Source organism: Centruroides sculpturatus, unplaced genomic scaffold, assembly GCF_000671375.1.
Source record: "Centruroides sculpturatus isolate CEXI.00-Female unplaced genomic scaffold, Cexi_2.0 scaffold522, whole genome shotgun sequence".
NCBI classification, from domain to species: Eukaryota; Metazoa; Arthropoda; class Arachnida; order Scorpiones; family Buthidae; genus Centruroides; species Centruroides sculpturatus.
In genome coordinates, this window is record NW_019384746.1 from 424,039 (window position 1) to 447,733 (window position 23,695).

Consider the following 23,695-nt stretch of genomic DNA (forward strand, 5'->3'; position numbering starts at 1 on the left):
TTTTATTGAGTGCATCTAATATGCATGATAGTGTGTTCATAGAGCTTTGAATTTATGTTGTATTATAAAGTGTTTATAATAATAATATTCTGTATTGAAGAATTCAATACTAGGAGAATCAAAAAATTCTTTTAATAAGACAAATATAATTATCAGAAAATTACAATTATGGTTCAAGGTACTGTATTTGATGTTTTTGTAAAAAAATCAGATTATCTAAAACAATCTTGATTTACTGTTTTAAAGTTTTTGTTAGAATTATGTTGTGCACAGGCTTCTGAATAACATTATTTTTTCCATACAAAATGCATGAGTTTTTTAATGATTATAAAAGACAACCTGTTGAAGCCACAATGCCTTGTTTTTGACTGACAGGATTGGAAATCTTATGTTTGTCACTGTTAGAGCCCATACATAACAATGTCTAATGAATGGTTTGTTTGGAGATGTTATTCTACATCCTTGTGATTTCATGAATAGGTGCACACCAACTGGCTTTGAACAATCCTTTAACCCTCTCTCATAGACAAGTTCTTGTCAGTCACAGGTCTGTCACCAGCTGGAAATTGTATATTACCCTATTCTCAGCAGTCTAGAAATCTTAATTTGAGAAAGTTCAAAACATTGGTGATTTCTGACATTGAATCCACTGCATCACAGACCAATGAATATGCCATGTTTGAACTCACTGAAATCTTTGTCTTCCTATTCTGATACACACTCATGCAAATTAAAGCAATTATGTGAAGTAATACTAGACATCAAATACTTTTGTCACTTGTAATTTCTGCATAGGTTCATTCCTCAAGGTTGTGTACCAAATAGTATATACTCAGTGTATATATACACATTTTAATAATTATAATAATACTAAATTTGACAGAAAATTCAGGTTTTATTTTTAACACTATGAATAAAATTTGTTTAGTTTCTGAACTGAAATCAAACTGGAAACTAGACTGTTAAATACATAGTACAGTAATGCAATTGATGAATTTGCTTTGTAAACAGGAAATGTCTTTAAAAATAAAATGGGACTTCGTGATCATGTAAATGAGTTAATTATCTGCTTGTATACCATTTGACAACTGGAAAAATGTTGCATAGTCCTACAAATTGTGCTTTCTATTTTATCATGTGGATGGATGAGTCAAGATATGATGTATATGGTGTAGAAAGCATGGTGACAAGATGAGGTAACAGGTTCCTGTTGCCTCGTCTTGTCACCTCAATAGTACTCTGTGGTGACAGGCTAATGATGGCTCTGTCATGATGTAAGGATGTTTTCCTATCACAATTTAGGATCACTGATTCCNTATAGTAAGTCAAATGCTGTTTTATTTAGTCAATGTGACTTACTGTAATAGATATAAGGGTCAGGAAATTTGTACAAAGTTGGTCAGAGAAAGTCATGGAATTTAAAACAAAAATTTGAGTAGGAACACTGGACATACCAAAATATTATCAGCAGAAGCCTTCATCCTGAATTTTTTGTTGAGCTGAAATGATGTGTGTTTCCACTGCATCAATTCTCTCACTCTCTAGTTCATAATGGTGTATCCAGAACTCATCTCCAGTCACCAACATCTCCATGAACATAATGTTCCAAGTGCTCCTGGCTAATCATCTGCTACACACACTTGTGATCAACCAATGACTGCCTTGGAACTCATCTGATATACACTTTTTTATATTTGAAGTTATCATGTGTAATATTGTTTTGTAGATCCATGTCTCATGTTGGATTCTGTAACAATTTCATCAACAGTAATTTGCCTGTAGTCACAGATTCACTGCTTGATCTGCTGTTTCACTGTCTCAATTGCCATGCAAACATCTTCCACACTGATGTTTTGCCTTTCATTTTGAACTCTTTCCAGCCATTCATACATTCTCCCCTAACTCAAGCAACTGTCTCCATACTGAACTTTCATTCTTCTGTACATTTCAGAAAGTTTTATTTTCTCTGACCATAAAAAATGAATGACACTTCATTGCTCTTCCTTGAAGCAATTTGATAGTACAGCAGCTATGTTGTATGAGCAGATGCATACCACTCAGTTGTCATGACTCCTATATGACATATTGTAAGGAAACATTTTGTGTCCCACAATAAGATTTTTTGCAGTGCATACATCTTCATGAATTTTAGATTAAAATTCCTATTATTTAATGACTTTCCTTTGTATAAAACATGCCACAATTATAGCTAATAAAATATCTACATTTCAGGAATTTTATAAACCAGGTGACATGCTACTTTTTCTTAGGTTTCATTTTCAAAATATGAGATATACTGGTATTGAATTAAGTTTTATATTAATCATATTCAACTATATTAAATGGTTAAGGTAGCATAATGAAAAAATATCTTTGTATTAAGTGTTCCGTTACTGGTTTTTTGTGGATTTTTAAAAAAAATTAAAGCTTATGGCTTTTCTTTACAGTAACATATCACACAGGGAACAGTTATTGATACAGGCTTTATTGATGGAAGCTTTATTCTTCCATCAATAAAGCCTATATCAATAACTGTTCCCTGTGTGATATGTTACTGAAAAAAAGCCAATAACTCTAACTTTTTTGTATGTAATAAAATTACTTTACAAAATACAGTTAGGGTGGATGCTCACTGAATCAGCAAAAATGTCTTTTTGCTTTCAAAAATAGACACTTTTATAATACATTACTAAAAACCTGAACTATATGTTAATTAATGAAAGAATTAAATAGAATTTTAACACAGAAATATTGTGTGGTTCAATCTGCCTCTGTTTTCCAGAATTTTTGGTAAAGGATTTTCTCATAAAATAAGCATTACATTTTTTAAAACTATCTGTTGGAAATCGTATGCATAACCAAAGAGGTTACATTCAGCCTTAAAAAGATATCTTAATTTTTTAATCTTCTAATATCCTAGTCATATGTTATTATATTTAATAATTATTATTTTTTTTACAGAATTGGTTCCAGATTCAGTAAAAAGAGAATTATTACAAAGAATTCGTACATTTTTATCGCAGCAAGCAAATTCTTAATAAAGAGTTATCTAGAAAGAATGTTTCTTATTTGATTTGACAATTGTTTTTAAATAAGCTGTTGAAAAAGAAACAAACAACATATATATATATACAGTATATATAAAAACAAACATATAATTTGGATTTCCACAAATAGTGGAAATTTATATTTGTGATGCAGTCATTTATTTTTTACTAAAGAACTTTTAAATTAAAAAGTATGTATTTTGTTTTTTCCTATAATTTTACTGTTTATTAGCAATTTGGTATTTAATATTATACAAACATTTTTGAGTGACAACTATGAGTGCAGATACATTTTTGAACAAGTTTCTAAACTTACAGATTTTATTGAGTGCATCTAATATGCATGATAGTGTGTTCATAGAGCTTTGAATTTATGTTGTATTATAAAGTGTTTATAATAATAATATTCTGTATTGAAGAATTCAATACTAGGAGAATCAAAAAATTCTTTTAATAAGACAAATATAATTATCAGAAAATTACAATTATGGTTCAAGGTACTGTATTTGATGTTTTTGTAAAAAAATCAGATTATCTAAAACAATCTTGATTTACTGTTTTAAAGTTTTTGTTAGAATTATGTTGTGCACAGGCTTCTGAATAACATTATTTTTTCCATACAAAATGCATGAGTTTTTTAATGATTATAAAAGACAACCTGTTGAAGCCACAATGCCTTGTTTTTGACTGACAGGATTGGAAATCTTATGTTTGTCACTGTTAGAGCCCATACATAACAATGTCTAATGAATGGTTTGTTTGGAGATGTTATTCTACATCCTTGTGATTTCATGAATAGGTGCACACCAACTGGCTTTGAACAATCCTTTAACCCTCTCTCATAGACAAGTTCTTGTCAGTCACAGGTCTGTCACCAGCTGGAAATTGTATATTACCCTATTCTCAGCAGTCTAGAAATCTTAATTTGAGAAAGTTCAAAACATTGGTGATTTCTGACATTGAATCCACTGCATCACAGACCAATGAATATGCCATGTTTGAACTCACTGAAATCTTTGTCTTCCTATTCTGATACACACTCATGCAAATTAAAGCAATTATGTGAAGTAATACTAGACATCAAATACTTTTGTCACTTGTAATTTCTGCATAGGTTCATTCCTCAAGGTTGTGTACCAAATAGTATATACTCAGTGTATATATACACATTTTAATAATTATAATAATACTAAATTTGACAGAAAATTCAGGTTTTATTTTTAACACTATGAATAAAATTTGTTTAGTTTCTGAACTGAAATCAAACTGGAAACTAGACTGTTAAATACATAGTACAGTAATGCAATTGATGAATTTGCTTTGTAAACAGGAAATGTCTTTAAAAATAAAATGGGACTTCGTGATCATGTAAATGAGTTAATTATCTGCTTGTATACCATTTGACAACTGGAAAAATGTTGCATAGTCCTACAAATTGTGCTTTCTATTTTATCATGTGGATGGATGAGTCAAGATATGATGTATATGGTGTAGAAAGCATGGTGACAAGATGAGGTAACAGGTTCCTGTTGCCTCGTCTTGTCACCTCAATAGTACTCTGTGGTGACAGGCTAATGATGGCTCTGTCATGATGTAAGGATGTTTTCCTATCACAATTTAGGATCACTGATTCCAATAGAACCCTCCCTAAATGGTAAGGCTACCTGAACAGTGTTACTGACCATTTGCTCCCATTTGTGGCCACTGGCTTCTTCAGAGACAAGAACATTTAGCTGGATAATTCTTGCCATTGAGCTCAACTGGTTTCTGAATGGTTCCAAGAATAATGCTGGCTTGATGGTAAGTTGCACTTGAGGTGGAACAGCTTATTTTGTTGTCCTTGCTTCCAGAACAGCTGCCAATCAAGAGTATTGACACATTTGAATTAATTATTTTTAAAGAGCTTTAAAGTAAATTTACACGACTATATTGTATTCATCTTATTATTAATTAATTTATTTATTTCTCCTCTTGAACATTTATGATCTCCTATTTTGCTGCCCCTCTCATTTTGGCACTTGAGGCAATTGCCTCATTACCTCACCCAGCAAGTCGTCTCTAACCAAGCATTTGGTATATTGAAATGGTTGGCATTCAGCTGGATAGTTAAGATGGCAGCTTACCACTCTTGTAGATCCGAACAGATCAAAAAACTCCAGGAGGTTTGGGGATGGTCTGTCTGGATATGTCAGACTCTGTACCTCACCACCTGGTCATACCGATATGGACCTGACCGAACGAATAATAAGCATGCTAAAAAGGCCCACACTGTGTCCACAGAGCAGAAAGTAAAAGAAATTATATTAGAATGGTATGCAAGTCCCAAATCTCAATCCCACTGAATCTGAGAGATCAAGTGCTGTTAGTGTTACAAAGGAGCAATCTGCTAATAGGCAGCAGCTGTGCACTATCTTTAGGAATGGTTAAGAATATTTGTAGACTTCAGAAACTTGTGGCGTCAATTCTTCCTCTAGATGACGAATTCGAATTGTCATCTAGAGGATATCCAACAAATTATTAGGTAGATGTAAGTAATAAAGCGTCCACTCAAGTATAATAATAAACCAGGAGTGTCCAGCCCGCGGGCCGCATGCGGCCCAATAAACGTAAACAAAACCGACAAATTATTTTTATTTCAACGGCATAAACTGAAAAAAAAAGTTTCAAAAAGCCTTAAGCCTTTATATATATTTTATTTTTGAGTGGAAAGGAAATATTTTCAAATATTTGGAAATGTGTGAATGAAGAAGGAGTACTAAATAAAGCTGGAGTTGTGACTCAAAAGATTATAGACTAAAATTCGGGAAAGGAGAGAAAGGCAAAAGAAAAAGTAGTAAGGTTAAATAGACCTGTTATGGACTCTTAATTTTCCAACCTTCCTCACTTTATCTTCTGTCCTTTCTTTCCTTTACCCGCATTTGGGTCTATAATCCTTTGAGTCCCAACTCCAGCTTTATTTATTATTCCTTCCAGCGTTGCAAGATTTGTCTACCCTTTTTTTAGTTTGGCGAAAAAATATCATTTGGTGCATCGGCTACATTTTGGGCTACATATTTATAAATATATTAGTTGAATAAAAATGCACTTTAAAATGGTGTTTCGTCGTTTTTTATTAATTAGAGACCCAAATAAAACAAATATTTGTGTTTTTCAAATAAATTTTTGTCTGTCTCCTTTATAATAAACCAGTAGCCCGGGCCGTCCCTAGTGGGCGTTCTAGCAGCAGCGGTGTCATTTCGTGATATATTAAATTCCTATTACAAATAAAAATAGTTTATTGTTAATTTAAAATCATCCCCAGGGCGCCCGTAGTGGGCGTTTTAGGCATACCGACCCAAAACTCCGTGACTTCTTTCAATGTGGCCCAGAGAAACAAAAAGGTTGGACACCCCTGATTTAAACAAATATTTATGAAACTTCTTAGTTTATATTTGTACTTATAACAATAAGTCATTGTAGTTACATTATGCTGCAAAGGAATATGCAGCCAAAATACAATTGTTGACAATTATAGTTATTAATTGAAGTATCAAGAAATCCAATTTAGAACTAGTTTTCGTCTGTTCGACATATTTAATAACCAAAATTTCACATTTTAGATTTTCTCACGACGATTGATATTCTTACAAAAATATTTGTCAATAAGAATTTCATAAGTACTTATATTGCATTATTTTCAAAGCTAACTTTAAAAGGAACTTCTAAGTAATAACAGTTTGTTGTTAATTTCTGACTATGTCCTACAGAAACAAAAGGATATATTCTGCACTAATCGTGATTACCATAATGGTGCTACCGAACCTAATCATCTGGAAAGATCACCCAATAAAAATTTAAAATAATTACAGATTTTAATACGTCCTGGAGCAGTGGTGCCGAAATTGCAGCTTTCAAGGAAGGTGCCGCCTGCAACACGATAATTCAGCCCTAGAAAGTATTCGACACATTATTTATGATGAAAATAAGTTTACTTGTACATAGGCAATGTAAAAAAATATTTGCTGCGCGAGAGTAGAAAGGTTTAAACAAGAATGACTTAGGCAATATACATTAATTAACTCGGGATTTAACCATTATTAACATATAAAACTAAATTAATTTCTTGAAAAACTTTCGTATACGTTAATCAAACGTAACTGATGACAAAACTTATTTGGTACCGAATACAAACATTACAAAAACTAATAAACCACGAAGAAATATATGAATAACAGATGAAGTCAAGGCGATATAGTCGCTAGCAAATGCGGGTCCCAGATCAATCATGAAATGTGGAGTCTCTCCTAAAATATACATTATAGTAACTTTTAATTTAAAATATTAAAAAGAATTACAGTAGGCTACATTATATCGTCAAAATTAACTTTTCACATATTTTGTATTTTATCAACAACAGTTAGATTTGGAAAGGAATCTGCAGTTTAGGCAGCATATTTAAACATTGTAATGGAATCGCATTATTTATATCAGTGCAGCGTACTGCACAATATATTTTAATTTTGTCGTATAAATTGTCAGCATTCCTCAGTGCTAAATCAATCCATACAATTCTTAGGGCCATTCTTGTTCTACATTAAAGTCCTTAATATAGACTTATCGTAAAGAAAATAAAAAATGGCATTATGCTCTTCAATTTGTTTAAATCTTTCTTCTGTAGAGATTATTCCTTGATTTAATATTGCAATAAAAATAGTTCCTATAGAAATTTCTTTTGGGATTATTTGTACTCTATTCATTTCTTCATAATAAAATAAACGTGACTTCTTTGAATAAAAGAGGAATGTCGCATTTTGTGTAAATTTTGTGCTATTCATTTGATTTTAAGAGACCATTTTCTCAAATCTTTTAAATGATCTCAATCTCTTTAACTGTGGTACAGTAGAACCTCGAAAACTCGGCCTAATGTGGACCGAATGGTGGCCGAGTTTGTGAAAATGCCGGGTTATCGGGAATGGGGTTAAAAAAGGATAAGTATGCGTGTTTCCTCAGAAAATAATGTACTGTACTTGTATGTATTGTTTTGCTTGAGAATACAACAGAGAATAAACTGCCCAAATACCCTTAAACAAAGGAAAAGTACGTACTTTATGAAGGCATAGAGCCTTTACTACATGTAAATGAAAATTAATGAATACACTGTGTACAGTAATTTACCTGATAAGACAGACCTCAGAAAAATACTTTATGAGAGCTTTTATACTTTTATAAAGCTGTCTATAATGAAAATTAATTAACTAAGGATTTTTTTTGCCCTGCCAGGGTGTGGCCGTGTTATCCGGAGTGCCGGGTTATCGAGAGCCGAGTTTTCGAGGTTCTACTGTAATACTAAACTTAAATCATTATTAAAACTTTGCACGCTTTTACGTATTTAGTGCAGATAAAAGATCGTACCAAATAACCGCTGATAGCACAAATTCAAAATTACAATAAGGGGCTATATATAAATTACGTCCGCATTTTTTTTTTTTTTTTTTTTGAAAATTTTACTCTCCCCTCTTGTCCCAGTTTGTCCAAGTTTCCATAACTCCCTCCCCTCTTCGGACGTCCAACAAAACTCGACTCCCTTTAAAACCTTTATCATCATAAGAAGGATAGATACCATAAGTAGAAACGAAATGTACTAGAAATTCTGAAATATAGTCAAACTTCTATATAACAAAAGTCGCTAAATCCTGAAAAAAAATCGCTTTAGGCATATTTCATTATACAGAAACTACACTTTCTGGTAAATAAAGTATTATTTTAATGTAATTTTTCCGTTATTTTATGTAATTTAAATTAATATAAACGTAATTTTAAGCAAGTTTACATTGTGTTTTTTATGTATTATTTTTTACATTTTATTTATTTATGTATTATGTATTAAAATACAAATTAGTTTAAATCAACGAGCTAGAATGTACTATATAGAATGACTGTAGCGACGCCATATTGGAAGATAATCGAATACACGTCCTCCATTTTTCTTTTAGTCAAGAGAGCGTGGCATTTGTGTTGTGTAAAGGCAGCAGGCTAGAATATTCTAATTCCTTGTGTAAGTGTGCAATGGAAGGAAGAGTTTTAACCCTTAACTTAGATGGTGTTAGTTAAAATAAAGCTACTTAGTTTTTTTTTAATTTTAAATATTAATAACAAAACATATCACATGACCATTTTATTAATTATTCATTTCTTGGCTATTAATAATGTAAATATATAATTCCCAAGATATTTAATATAGATAAAGAAATGTATTTTGTTATTGTGATCTAGTAATCTTCAGCTGGAAAAGGTTTANGAAAAACGTAAATTAAAAATAAATATATGATAAAATATAATCTAAAATCGTGTTGCAACTTAACAATGAAAAACCAAAAAAATATAAAAAACAAAAAAATTATATCATCTTTTACTGAGTCTGAACTACTAATTCCTAAAAAATCCCGGATCATAAAAATGTTTATGGATTATTAAAATCCATACTTTTTTCAATTTTATATTTCCAAGCCGTTGGTAATGCTTTTGCATCTTTTGCATTTAGGCATCTGTCCCTCATCTTACTTTTGTAAATCTCTATTTTTTCCATTTCCATTGCTATGGAAGGTGAGTGCCCCATTCTAACAATCTTGGCNTGTGTATAAATAAATAGTTAACAATAATATCAAAAACGTGTTGCAACTTAACAATAACATGAAAAACGTAAATTAAAATAAATACATGATAAAATATAATCTAAAATCGTGTTGCAACTTAACAATAAAAAAGAAAAAATATAAAAAACAAAAAACAAAAAAATTATATCATCTTTAACTGAGTCTGAACTACTAATTCCTAAAAAACTCCAGATCATACAAATGTTTATGGATTATTAAAACCCATACTTTTTTCAATTTTTATATTTCCAAGCCGTTGGTAATGCTTTTGCATCTTTTGCATTTAGGCATCTGTCCCTCATCTTACTTTTGTAAATCTCTATTTTTTCCACTTCCATTGCGATGGAAGGTGAGTGCCCCGTTCTAACAATCTTGGCTTCATCCCATTTGATTACTGGGATGTCTCTACAGTACATTTTCACACACACAATATTATTACATTTAACATTTGGCAAATGTCACAAAATGTATAATTGTTGAAAAAATGACGGGCCGTCCAACACTTCTTATCAGTGCCAAAAACTGAAGTTAACGCTAACTACTATGTAGAGAACATTTTGAGACCATATTTGGAACGTGAGATTCCAAAGATGTATCCTGGAAAAAAAGCCAAAATGACACTTCACAATCACAAAGCGTCTAGTCTAGTCACACAGCTACATATACAACCGCTTATCTTCAAAAGATTAAGGCTGACAGTGGACCAAACCACATTTTTGAAGAGGACATACCCACAAAAGCACCTGACATCGGATTTCTTTGGATTTGGCTTCCTGAAGCAACGTCTTTTTCATCGTAAGTTTACAATAGGAGTGGTAAACAGTATCAATCGAAATTTTCAACATCTTTGAATCGTGAAATCGGCTATGTCATTCTGTGAGCAAACGAGATGAAAAACACATCGAGCAGATAAAGATAATTCATCGACAGGTACTTCGTGAAAGAAATCAAGCGAAGTGAGTCACAAATAGGAAATCATCCTCTGTAAACTAATACTTGTAATCGCGAAAGTCGATCGCGTTCGCAAACAACGTCCCGAAAAAAAGATAGAGTTTCCATCAGAAATGCACCATCCATCGTTACATTTTCGGAAATCTCTTCAATTTCGTAATTCGATTTTTCAACCGAAGTCCAGCCAAACTGAAAGTCATGCCTGGTCTTGTGTGACCACATGTAACGTCTGGTATTGGATCGTAAACCACCGCACAAAGGCAACCAAAACGCAGACTAGGAGTCTGCAGAATGCGAAAGAAACTTTTAGTGGAAAATCACTTGAATTTTTGCACGGATAGACGTCGTGGTCACGCGTAAAATTTAGAGCGAAATCTAAGCAAGCAATGACGAACGCTCTCATTAAAAATAAAACGATCGCATCCGCATTCACCCATATCAAGTGTGTGGAATTTATCTCAAAGAAAGTCGATATATTCAAAGTAGAGACAGACGCATTGTAATTGAAGTCAAAAGAAAACTGACAATTACTTGATTGCTCTAGTCTCTGCAAACAAAAGGAATCAGACACAGATGAAAGTTATATGAGTGCACAGTTTGGCTATTGCAAGAGTCTGTTTCAAGAACGAAATTAGAGAATAATCGGAACGGACAGGTAGGGTGGCCGAGCGGTCTAAGGCGCTGGTTTCAGGTACCAGTCTCTTCTGGAGGCGTGGGTTCGAATCCCACCCCTGCCAAAAACGAATTTTGCGTATTTTTGAAACGCGAAGCTTACTTTTTACCCTCCACCTTATTTGTACTAAAAATTTTTACTGTCATGTTTAACAAACTCTGATGCACAGCGCGCAGAAACAACAGTTTGTCTGCAAACGTTTCTGTTATTTCAGTTTTCCTCCGTAACTTGCACAACTGGCATTCGCTTCAGAAATCTTTTCGATAACCTTAGATTTCTAAACGCGAATCGGATGTAATAAGCGCATTGTGAAAACGTAGTAATGTCATCGTTCTTCGTTCGTCCATTTCTGTACGAATCGACAAAATGCGAGTGACGAAAGCGACGATTTGATTTGCATATATCGACGAAAACCTAGAAATAAAAAAGCGGCTTAACTGGCAGGGGTGGGATTCGAACCCACGCCTCCGAAGAGACTGGTACCTGAAACCAGCGCCTTAGACCGCTCGGCCACCCTACCGGCCCGTTCCAATTATTCTCTAATTTCGTTCTTCAAACAGACTCTTGCAATAGCCAAACTGTGCACTCATATAACTTTCATCTGTGTCTGATTCCTTTTGTTTGCAGAGACTAGAGCAATCAAGTAATTGTCAGTTTTCTTTTGACTTCANTAAAGTCTCAATCTTTACATTTAATCTAATTAGGCCTAATTATATATTGTAGATGGAAGTTTTTCTTTAAAGCCTTTAATTGCTAAAACCAATTTCTTATCCGAATAAATAGTAATGAAATGTAAAAAAATCTCTTACCCAGGAGGATGGGGCAGGGGTCGATACTCTCTACCATCAAAAAACATCTTCGAATCGCTTTCCAAATCGCACTCTTCGTCCAAGAGCAAAACTACGCAACAACAACAACGTCAATTGTTGAATTCGTTTGTTACGCGTTAAAAAAGCGGGAATTTAATGAAGCATTTTGGATTTTTTTCCTATTATAATTTCAGAATCTGACGCGTGTATAATAAAGATTAAAAAACCATTTATATTAATAAATAAACACACCTGATTTGTATTTGCTGAGTTAATTTTCTTTATTCGAACGTTTTCGGCCTATTTGTATAGGCCATCTTCAGGCTTTAACGTTGTTTGTTCCAATGGAACCAATAGTTCGAAATTCACTTGAATTTGAACTTTTAACAACTTGTGTGTATAAATAAATAGTTAACAATAATATCAAAAACGTGTTGCAACTTAACAATAACATGAAAAACGTAAATTAAAATAAATACATGATAAAATATAATCTAAAATCGTGTTGCAACTTAACAATAAAAAAGAAAAAATATAAAAAACAAAAAACAAAAAAATTATATCATCTTTAACTGAGTCTGAACTACTAATTCCTAAAAACTCCAGATCATACAAATGTTTATGAATTATTAAAACCCATATTTTTTCAATTTTATATTTCCAAGCCGTTGGTAATGCTTTTGCATCTTTTGCATTTAGGCATCTGTCCCTCATCTTACTTTTGTAAATCTCTATTTTTTCCACTTCCATTGCGATGGAAGGTGAGTGCCCCGTTCTAACAATCTTGGCTTCATCCCATTTGATTACTGGGATGTCTCTACAGTACATTTTCACACACACAATATTATTACATTTAACATTTGGCAAATGTCACAAAATGTATAATTGTTGAAAAAATGACGGGCCGTCCAACACTTCTTATCAGTGCCAAAAACTGAAGTTAACGCTAACTACTATGTAGAGAACATTTTGAGACCATATTTGGAACGTGAGATTCCAAAGATGTATCCTGGAAAAAAAGCCAAAATGACACTTCACAATCACAAAGCGTCTAGTCTAGTCTCACAGCTACATATACAACCGCTTATCTTCAAAAGATTAAGGCTGACAGTGGACCAAACCACATTTTTGAAGAGGACATACCCACAAAAGCACCTGACATCGGATTTCTTTGGATTTGGCTTCCTGAAGCAACGTCTTTTTCATCGTAAGTTTACAATAGGAGTGGTAAACAGTATCAATCGAAATTTTCAACATCTTTGAATCGTGAAATCGGCTATGTCATTCTGTGAGCAAACGAGATGAAAAACACATCGAGCAGATAAAGACAATTCATCGACAGGTACTTCGTGAAAGAAATCAAGCGAAGTGAGTCACAAATAGGAAATCATCCTCTGTAAACTAATACTTGTAATCGCGAAAGTCGATCGCGTTCGCAAACAACGTCCCGAAAAAAAGATAGAGTTTCCATCAGAAACGCGCCATCCATCGTTACATTTTCGGAAATCGTTATTTTTTAGGTCTTTCAATTTCGTAATTCGATTTTTCAACCGAAGTCCAGCCAAACTGAAAGTCATGCCTGGTCTTGTGTGACCACATGTAACGTCTGGTATTGGATCGTAAACCACCGCACAAAGGCAACCGAAACGCTGACTAAGAGTCTGCAGAATGCGAAAGAAACTTTTACTGGAAAATCGCTTGAATTTTTGCACGGATAAACGTCATGGTCACGCGTAAAATTTTGCACGAAATCTAAGTAAGCAATGACGAACGCTTTCATTAAAAATAAAACGATCGCATCCGCATTCACCCGTACCAAGTGTGTGGAGTTTATCTCAAAGAAAGTCGCTGAATTCAAAGTAGAGACAGACGCATTGTAATTGAAGTCAAAAGAAAACTGACAATTACTTGATTGCTCTAGTCTCTGCAAACAAAAGGAATCAGACACAGATGAAAGTTATATGAGTGCACAGTTTGGCTATTGCAAGAGTCTGTTTGAAGAACGAAATTAGAGATTAATTAGAACGGGCCGGTAGGGTGGCCGAGCGGTCTAAGGCGCTGGTTTCAGGTACCAGTCTCTTCGGAGGCGTGGGTTCGAATCCCACCCCTGCCAAAAACGAATTTTGCGCATTTTTGAAACGCGAAGCTTACTTTTTACCCTCCACCTTATTTGTACTGAAAGTTTTTACTGTCATGTTTAACAAACTCTGATGCACAGCGCGCAGAAACAACAGTTTGTCTGCAAACGTTTCTGTTATTTCAGTTTTCCTCCGTAACTTGCACAACTGGCATTCGCTTCAGAAATCTTTTCGATAACCTTAGATTTCTAAACGCGAATCGGATGTAATAAGCGCATTGTGAAAACGTAGTAATGTCATCGTTCTTCGTTCGTCCATTTCTGTACGAATCGACAAAATGCGAGTGACGAAAGCGACGATTTGATTTGCATATATCGACGAAAACCTAGAAATAAAAAAGCGGCTTAACTGGCAGGGGTGGGATTCGAACCCACGCCTCCGAAGAGACTGGTACCTGAAACCAGCGCCTTAGACCGCTCGGCCACCCTACCACACTTACCAAAATTTTAATTGTGCATGCTGACTGATACTTTTCGAAAACACAAGGGATAAAGTTCTCCTACAGTGGCAAGCCTTTGCCGCAGAAATTGACTAGGAGTAATTAATTCCCTGCGACTATATGAGCGCCATTTTGTTCTGTGCTAAACAAATACTTGTAATCGCCGGAGGTCAATTGCGTTCGCAAACACCGCCCGAAAAAAAACAGGATCTCCATCAGAAACACGCCTTCAATCGTTACATTTTCGGAAACGTTTTTAGATCTTCAATTTCGTAATTCGATTTTTCAACGGATACCAACCAAACTGTAAGTTATGTCTGATCTTGTGTGATAACATGTATCGTCTGGTATTGGATCGTAAACAACGCGCACAAAGACAACCGAAACGCAGATTAGGAGTCTGCAGAATGCGAAATAAACTTTTAGTAGAAAATCGCTTGAATTTTTGCGCGGATAGATGTTGTAGTCACGCATAAAATTAAGCGAGAAACCTAAACAAGAAACGACAAAAGCTTTCATTGAAAACAAAACGATCGCATCCGCATTCACCCTACCAATTGTGAAATTTATCTCAAAGAAAGTCGCTATATTCAAATTATATTCAAAGTAGGACAGACGCATTGTAATTGAAGTCAAAAGAAAACGAACGATTAGTTGACTACTCTAGTCGCTGCAAGCGGAAAAAAGTCGGTTTGGTTTGTTTAAGTTATGGCAACGCAACACTTGAGCGATCTGCCCAGGGGATGCCTTCCTGGAGATCTTTTTAAGAGAAACTGGTCCCTATTTAGGCGTTACAGACGTATAGAAAACCAGGAAAACTCCACGTGGCCAGCCCGTCCGAGCAAGGCGTGAACCCACGACCGAACTCCCAGTGTTCAGGGTACGAAGACCGCTTGGCCACTGGTGGGCCCGTAAAAAGTCGGACACATAGACGAAAGGTTATATGAGTGCACAACGCAACATTTGGCTATTGCACTAGCCTATTTGAAGAACAAATCTGGATCAAGGATGCAACGGTCCGGGAGAGTGGCCGTACGGTCAAAGGCACCAGTCTCTTCGTTGGCTTTGGTTCGAATCTCACCTCTGCCAATTAATGCGTTTTTTACGTCTAGTTTTGCATTAATGTATGCAAATCAAATCGTCGGTTTTTTCAAGTCGATCCCATCTTTTTGTTCTTCGTTGCTATGTGGTAGACGGTTAGTACGAAATTCGCCGCAAGAAAGACGATTATTGCAGGCATGACATTGTTCTCCTTTGTTTTTAATTCGACATTTAAGTTTGATCAATACAAAACACTTCTTGTTTCTTTGGCATTTTTCGATGCCTAAATAATCTTCCTGAATAATGTCTAATATTTTGGAACGAAGGCTTAAAAGTATTACAAGTAGACAACCTTAAACCATCGATGACATGGAGTTCTTGACAAGCTTGTTTCTTGATGTTGGCCACTCATTAAGACAATATTTTATAGTTATTTGAAGTTCTGCATCTATCAGGGTCGCTAGCTTAATCTCGTCTAGACGTTCAGGGGAACTGCAAAATTAGTCATTAATAAGTTTGCATGTATACGGAGATCCTCTTGTAGAGAATCCTCTGCATTGGGCGGATTTACTGGGGCCCTCCTTAAAGTATCTGTTATGAACAGAATTTGCCCGGTTAATACGTAACACTCACATCATATTGTTGCAGATTCAACATCATACTTTGTAGACGCACTAGCACTTCAGACAATGGTTTCTTAAATAATGTCTCCAAAGGTTTATGATCAATTTCCGCAATGACCTTAAATATATTGACGAAAAACCGATTACAACAATACTGAATTGCATACAGCTCTTTTTCTATTTGTGCGTAACGTGACTGACACTCTGTCAATGACTTTGATGAGTGTGCTGTGGGTCTCCTCTTTTGTAGGATGACTGCATCAACTGCATCTTTTGAAATATCCATTGATAACGTTGTAGACTGCTTGGGATCGAAATAAGTTAAAACTGGAGCATTGCTTTTTATCTCTTTTAATGATTGAAATTCTGACTACTGGTTTAGAGCTTTTTCATGTGAAGACGATGTAGATCTTTAAACTTCATCAGTTATATTACTAAGTGAGGGTGGCATTATCAAATAATTTTTTATAATGTTTTCTTGGACGGTACCTGATCTTTCAGAGTTTGAGCAACTTTGACTTACTTCGTCGATAATTTTAAAAAGTCTCTCTGGATCCTTCTCCGTATTAACGTTGGTCAACGATTCGTTGGGTATAAAATTCTTTAGTCCAACTTTTAACTTTGCTCAAACATAGCATCATAGGGACTACAGTTTATACCAGTATGATGAGCTCGATTTTTCATCAGTTGTACAAAACGTAATCCTTCTGACCATTTGTTAGTATTGTTAGATTCCAACAAAGAACTAAGCATATTTTCTACGTCTTGATTACATCTTTCTACTAAACCCTGACTTTGCTAGTGCATGGGCTTTCCACGCACCATTTTTAATTCAGGCCACATATTACACATTTCATTGGTGACATTATTGGCAAATTCTCTGCCGTTATCATTTTGTAGAATACTCGGTACATCGAAAATTGTAAAAATGTCTAAAAAAACATGTGCTATATCTTCAGCCCTTTTGGTTTTTAATTAACGGTCGTGTTTGAACGAATTTAGTTAGATGGTCTTGATACACGAGTATAAATTTATATTGCTCATCGGCTTGCTACTGCATATCTATAAGATCGATCTTGAGTTCGTTTCATTACATAAAATTGGTTTAACTACCAAGCCTTTCTCAAGAACATTTTGTTTTTTCTGACAGATTTCACATAAGTTCAAATAAATTATGATCACCTCTCTTGTAATATTTTTATATTTCGTAGAGGAGAAGGTGGTATTATGGAACCCCAATTACATTTTAGTGAATTGTAAACAAGGTATCATAACTACACACACATTTTTTGTGCGAAAAGTACTGGTAACTAGTAAACTAAATGTTCCTAATTGGATTTTTCGCTAGTGTAATTATAAGTATGGTTTTGAAGGCTTTTGCACAAAAAGTCCGAAAGTAGGCTTAGAGAAAATCGGGTGGTAATATGGAACCTTACCGTATATTTTCAAAAAAATGCTTTAATGTAGCCAAAAACAAATAGGAAAAGACAAAAAATGTTAAATAATTACCAAATTATTTAACATTTTTATCCAATGTATTTTATCGCAAAAATGCTTTTATAATAGAAAAATATGACCTGTTTCAACAATATATATTCCAGCAGCTCTTTTTCGATATTCTCGGGAAGAATTGACTTTCTACCTAGTATCTTTTTCACAAATTGATCTGGAGGAATGTCTGCTTGCAAATAGAAAATTCGGAGGAGTCGAGTTCCATATTACTGTAAAAGCACCGATGGGTTCCATATTTCACGCATCGCCATCTCGAATTAACTTATGTCTGTCGAGACCAAAATTTAAAAAACGTGAACATCACACAGATTAATATGCACCCCTAAGTCTCTGGAACGGAATACATGCACCAGTGAACCTACAACTACACGATTTATATTTTAAAAATAATTAAATTCACTTAGCATTCAAAACTTGCGAATTTTGAAAAAAAAAACAAATTTGCTGATTAAATACGGACAACTGTTTAACCGAAGTAAAACGGGTTTTTCCCTTGCTATGGATGTCTGCCTAGTTCAGTTCAGCCACATTCCGCTACAGTTCGCCTTTATTATCAGTTCGAAATGGGGTGGTTCCATAATACCCGCAGTGTTCCATAATACCACCTTCTCCTCTACTTAATTCTTTTTTCATACGGTTTCTACCGCCATGTCCAATAGCAACATGGGCATCATGCAATATCTGAAATATTTCTTCAGTTTGAACGTAATATTTAATCACATTACCTTCTTTTACAGGCATAATTAATTTTTCTAAATTTCCGATAGATACAACATCGTATCTACATAAAAGCTGATATTCTCCCAGTAACATTCATTTTTTACTATCACTTTTTGTATCATTGACAAATATGCTGATTTTGTAAAAATTTTATTGTTTTCACCTTCTGCTATTAACTCGTTTAATCGGTTATTGAAGTAATTATTCATATCACTTAATGATTGCTCCATGATCGTTACTTTTGTCAAAGAAGAAAACACTGTTTTAAGAGACTAAAGTAAAATTAAAATCTCGCAGAAGATTAACTACTGGTCGCTTAAATTTAAAATTCGGTACTAAACGCAATAGGCTAGCGTATGTTGGATGATCACTCTTCAACGTATTATTATCACTTTGACCAACTAAGTGATAGCAGTATTCATAACGGTCGGTCCATTTGATAAATTATCTTAAAACACCTGAAATTTATTACAGTGCCCGATTTTGTTTCTCATTATTCATAGCGCGCAGAAACAGTTTGTCTGCAAATGTTTTAGTTATTTCAGTTTTCAACAGTAACGTGCACAACTCTCATACGCTTTAGAAATCTTTCCGATAACAGATTTCTAAGCGCCAATCGGATGTAAGCGTCATGGTGAAGAATCATTTTGGCTTTTTCTCCAGGATACAGCTTTGGAATCTCACGTTCCAAATATGGTTTCAAAATGTTTTCTCCTTAATAATTAGAGTTAACTTTCACAGTTTTCGGCACTGATAAGAAGAAGTGTTGCACGGTCCGTTATTTCTTTAACAATCATAAATTTTTTCAGGTAATCTTTCATGAATTTGACAAACCATTCTTCTGGCACTTACTGTTCAGGCTGCACGTACAGAATTTTTTGAGTTCCATTGCAGTAATTAAAGTATATATGTTATCGTAAAAGACCGAAATTAGAGCATGCCAATATTTTCCTGTGAATGTAGACACATACCAAATACGTCGGTAAAAGACTGAATATTTAATTATATTATTATACTCCATTTATTAGCTCTATAACGGCTTTTATTTTCCGCTAGACTTATAACACCATCATTTAGAAGCAGGACAAGTTTTAGAAAATCACATTTTTATTTCCTAGATTATGCATTTCGGACTTCGAGTACCTTATCAACTCTTTGTGATGGAAAAAATGCGTATAAGTTAACAAAATTTTTCATTGTTACAAAATTTGTAAATATTTTTAACTTACTTGGTTATGAGAAGCACAGAAATGGTGACGATTGAAAGTTTGTTTGTTTAGTTATGACAACGCAACACTTGGGCGATCTGCCTAGGGGATGCCTTCCGGGAGATCTTTTAAGGGAAACTGGCCCCTATTTAGGAGTTACAGACTGGAGAAAACTTGCAAGAAACCACGACCGAACTCCCAGGGTTCAGGAAACGAAATCCGCTTGGCCACCGGTGGGCCGATGATTGAAAGACCAGAGAAATGTAATTTACAAACTCGGTTGTAGCTGCACTGTACCTAAATTTTATATAGGTGAAACTGGTAGAGATTTGAAGGTTCGGTTTAAAGAACACATATCCGCGATTAAATATAATAATAGTAGTTCGGCTGTTGCAGTCCATTATAACAGTGAAGGGTGCCAAATTATTAGGGACACCGTAAAAATTGCTAAAAAGAATAATCTAATTCACAAAAACGGAGGTGGTGTGAACATTTAGAAATACTAAAAAACAAAGCCAATATGATGAATAATAATACTGGTCAAAAATTACATGAAACATGGTATCCATACTGGACCAAAGAGGAGGCTCGAGGAGGAAAGGGAGAGTGTTTAAATAAAAAGGTAAATGGAGGAAAATTTCTTGTTATTTCTGGGAATCGCTTCAAAGTGTTACGATTCTACTGTAAATAAGTTTATAGTCTTATTCTTTAACAGTGAACATGTTTTTAATTCATCATTCTATTTTATTGTTTTAATGGTAAAACAATTTGCAATGTCACGGTTTTAAATGTTGTGGTTTTAACAGCGTACCTTATTATGTACAGTACATTGTTTGCCTCTCACTGCTAATACTACTTTATGTACCGTACCGTCATTTCTAATGTAAGTTCACAACTTTTACATCTGTATTATATATATTGTTCTTGTAAATCATTAACATTCTACTATTGTTATAGCAAATACTTGTAAATTAATAATTGTCATCCGTATTTTATAAATCGTCACCATTTCTGTGCTTCTCATAACCATGTAAGTTAAAAAAATTTTCAAATTTTGTAACAGTGCAAAATTTTATGTTACGCTTTCTCCTATTTTGACATATATCATATGTTAAAAAGTTGCATTTTTGTCTTAACGTAATAAAAATATTTTTATTCACCATTTACATTAGTGCATGCTGAATGTCGACATTTGCCGAAGTAAGTTAGAAATAATGATATTTAGCAAATATTTCTTACATATACCAAGCGGCTATCCGAATGCTGATATTCACTGGAGAGTATCGAAATTTGCCAGATATCGGTCTTTCACAGTAACATATATACGCTTCATCTAGGGTGTCCATGTACTCGCTTTTTCCTCCGGGCAGATGCATCTCCTGGAGCTTCCTTGTTTAGTATTTCGGTTTTATTTTTGCGCAGATATGAGGCGATGTTTAGATACTGTATTTTGGTAGCTGCTAGCAGTTCTTCGTGTATAATGATGTTAACTGTGAACTGAGATATACACAGACGTTTTGCTATGGTCCTTCGGCTAGGTGATTTTCTTTTCTAACCATTTCCTTAACTTTCCTTATTTTATCCTTACTCCGAGATTTGCGAGCCCTTGAAAATATTGGGTGTAACTCACCAGAAACAGTGTTTGTCGCTTTTTCGTTTTGTTACCAAGAGCTCTAATAGCTGTAGTCTGGGAAACTTCAATTCCATTCTTCTTGAGGACTTTTTTACGACAGCGCGGGATGAAAAACCTTTATCAGAAAGAAGCTTCGTGTGCACGTCAATTTTAGAACAAACTCAAACGTTCTCAGAATGCAAAGAAAAGCAAAATCTACCAGTTTACTTGATTTATATTTGACAAGTAGAACGAAAGATATCTGATCGTGAATTTGAGTCATAATTAGCAAATCACTTCATGTAGCACGGAAGAAAGCCGAGGCCATATAGTCGCAGGGAATTACTCGTAGTCAATTTCTGTGGTAAAGTCTTTGTTACTAAAAGAGAACTTTATCCTTTGTTTTTTCGAAGTGTCAGTCAGCATGCACAATTAAAATATTGGTAAGTGCGCAAACGGTCGGTAGGGTGGCCGAGCGGTCTAAGGCGCTGGTTTAAGGCACCAGTCTCTTCGGAGGCGTGGGTTCGAATCCCACCCCTGCCAGTTAAACCGCTTTTTTATTTCTAGTTTTGCGTCGATATATGCAAATCAAATCGTCGCTTTCGTCACTCGCATTTTGTCGATTCGTACAAAAATGGACGAACGAAGAACGATGACACTGCTACGTTTTCACAATGCGCTTATTACATCCGATTCGCGTTTAGAAATCTAAGGTTATCGAAAAGATTTCTGAAGCGAATGCCAGTTGTGCAAGTTACGGAGGAAAACTGAAATAACAGAAACGTTTGCAGACAAACTGTTGTTTCTGCGCGCTGTGCATCAGAGTTTGTTAAACATGACAGTAAAAACTTTCAGTACAAATAAGGTGGAGGGTAAAAAGTAAGCTTCGCGTTTCAAAAATGCGCAAAATTCGCTTTTGGCAGGGGTGGGATTCGAACCCACGCCTCCGAAGAGACTGGTACCTGAAACCAGCGCCTTAGACCGCTCGGCCACCCTACCGGCCCGTTCCAATTATTCTCTAATTTCGTTCTTCAAACAGACTCTTGCAATAGCCAAACTGTGCACTCATATAACTTTCATCTGTGTCTGATTCCTTTTGTTTGCAGAGACTAGAGCAATCAAGTAATTGTCAGTTTTCTTTTGACTTCAATTACAATGCGTCTGTCTCTACTTTGAATTCAGCGACTTTCTTTGAGATAAACTCCACACACTTGGTACGGGTGAATGCGGATGCGATCGTTTTATTTTTAATGAAAGCGTTCGTCATTGCTTACTTAGATTTCGTGCAAAATTTTACGCGTGACCATGACGTTTATCCGTGCAAAAATTCAAGCGATTTTCCAGTAAAAGTTTCTTTCGCATTCTGCAGACTCTTAGTCAGCGTTTCGGTTGCCTTTGTGCGGTGGTTTACGATCCAATACCAGACGTTACATGTGGTCACACAAGATCAGGCATGACTTTCAGTTTGGCTGGACTTCGGTTGAAAAATCGAATTACGAAATTGAAGACCTAAAAAATAACGATTTCCGAAAATGTAACGATGGATGGCGCGTTTCTGATGGAAACTCTATCTTTTTTTCGGGACGTTGTTTGCGAACGCGATCGACTTCGGCGATTACAAGTATTAGTTTACAGAGGATGATTTCCTATTTGTGACTCACTTGTTTGCTTGGTTTCTTTCACGAAGTACCTGTCGATGAATTGTCTTTATCTGCTCGATGTGTTTTTCATCTCGTTTGCTCACGGAATGACATAGCGGATTTCACGATTGAAGGATCTTGAAAATTTCGATTGATACCACTCCTATTGTAGCTTTACGATAGAAAAAGACGTTGCCTCAGGAAGCCAAATCCAAAGAAATCCATGGGTCTGATGTCAGGTGTGATTTGGTGGTTATGTCCTCTTCAAAAATGTGGTTTGGTCCACTGTCAGCCTTCATCTTTTGAAGATAAGCGATTGTATATGTAGCTGTGTGACTAGACTAGACGCTTTGTGATTGTGAAGTGTCATTTTGGCTTTTTTTCCAGGATACAGTTCTGGAATTTTACGTTCCAAATATGGTCTCAAAATGTTCTCTACATAGTAGTTAGCGTTAACTTCACAGTTTTTGGCACTGATAAGAAGTGTTTCACGGCCGACATTTCAACAATCATAAATTTTTCAGGCAATCTTTCGTGACATTTGACAAGCCATTCTTCTGGCAAGGTTATGTTGTTCGGGCTGCAAGTACAGAATTTTTTGAGTTCCATTGCAGTAATTAAAGTATATATACGCTTCGTGTAGGGTGGCC

The 23,695-nt window shown here is 34.9% G+C and overlaps 6 non-coding genes across 6 annotated transcripts; 3 read left to right on the top strand and 3 right to left on the bottom strand.

Annotated features, from left to right (window-relative positions):
• The first annotated feature begins 11,284 nt into the window (after window positions 1-11,284).
• On the top strand, window positions 11,285-11,367 carry Trnal-cag. Its single transcript has one exon. It is a non-coding gene; the product is annotated as a tRNA-Leu (tRNA).
• Window positions 11,368-11,741: 374 nt separating this feature from the next.
• Trnal-cag lies at window positions 11,742-11,823 on the bottom strand. The gene has a single exon. It is a non-coding gene; the product is annotated as a tRNA-Leu (tRNA).
• Window positions 11,824-14,143: 2,320 nt separating this feature from the next.
• Trnal-cag lies at window positions 14,144-14,225 on the top strand. The gene has a single exon. It is a non-coding gene; the product is annotated as a tRNA-Leu (tRNA).
• A 374-nt stretch (window positions 14,226-14,599) lies between these two features.
• On the bottom strand, window positions 14,600-14,681 carry Trnal-cag. The gene has a single exon. It is a non-coding gene; the product is annotated as a tRNA-Leu (tRNA).
• A 7,185-nt stretch (window positions 14,682-21,866) lies between these two features.
• Window positions 21,867-21,948, top strand: Trnal-aag. The gene has a single exon. It is a non-coding gene; the product is annotated as a tRNA-Leu (tRNA).
• A 374-nt stretch (window positions 21,949-22,322) lies between these two features.
• Trnal-cag lies at window positions 22,323-22,404 on the bottom strand. Its single transcript has one exon. It is a non-coding gene; the product is annotated as a tRNA-Leu (tRNA).
• Between the last annotated feature and the right edge of the window lie 1,291 nt (window positions 22,405-23,695).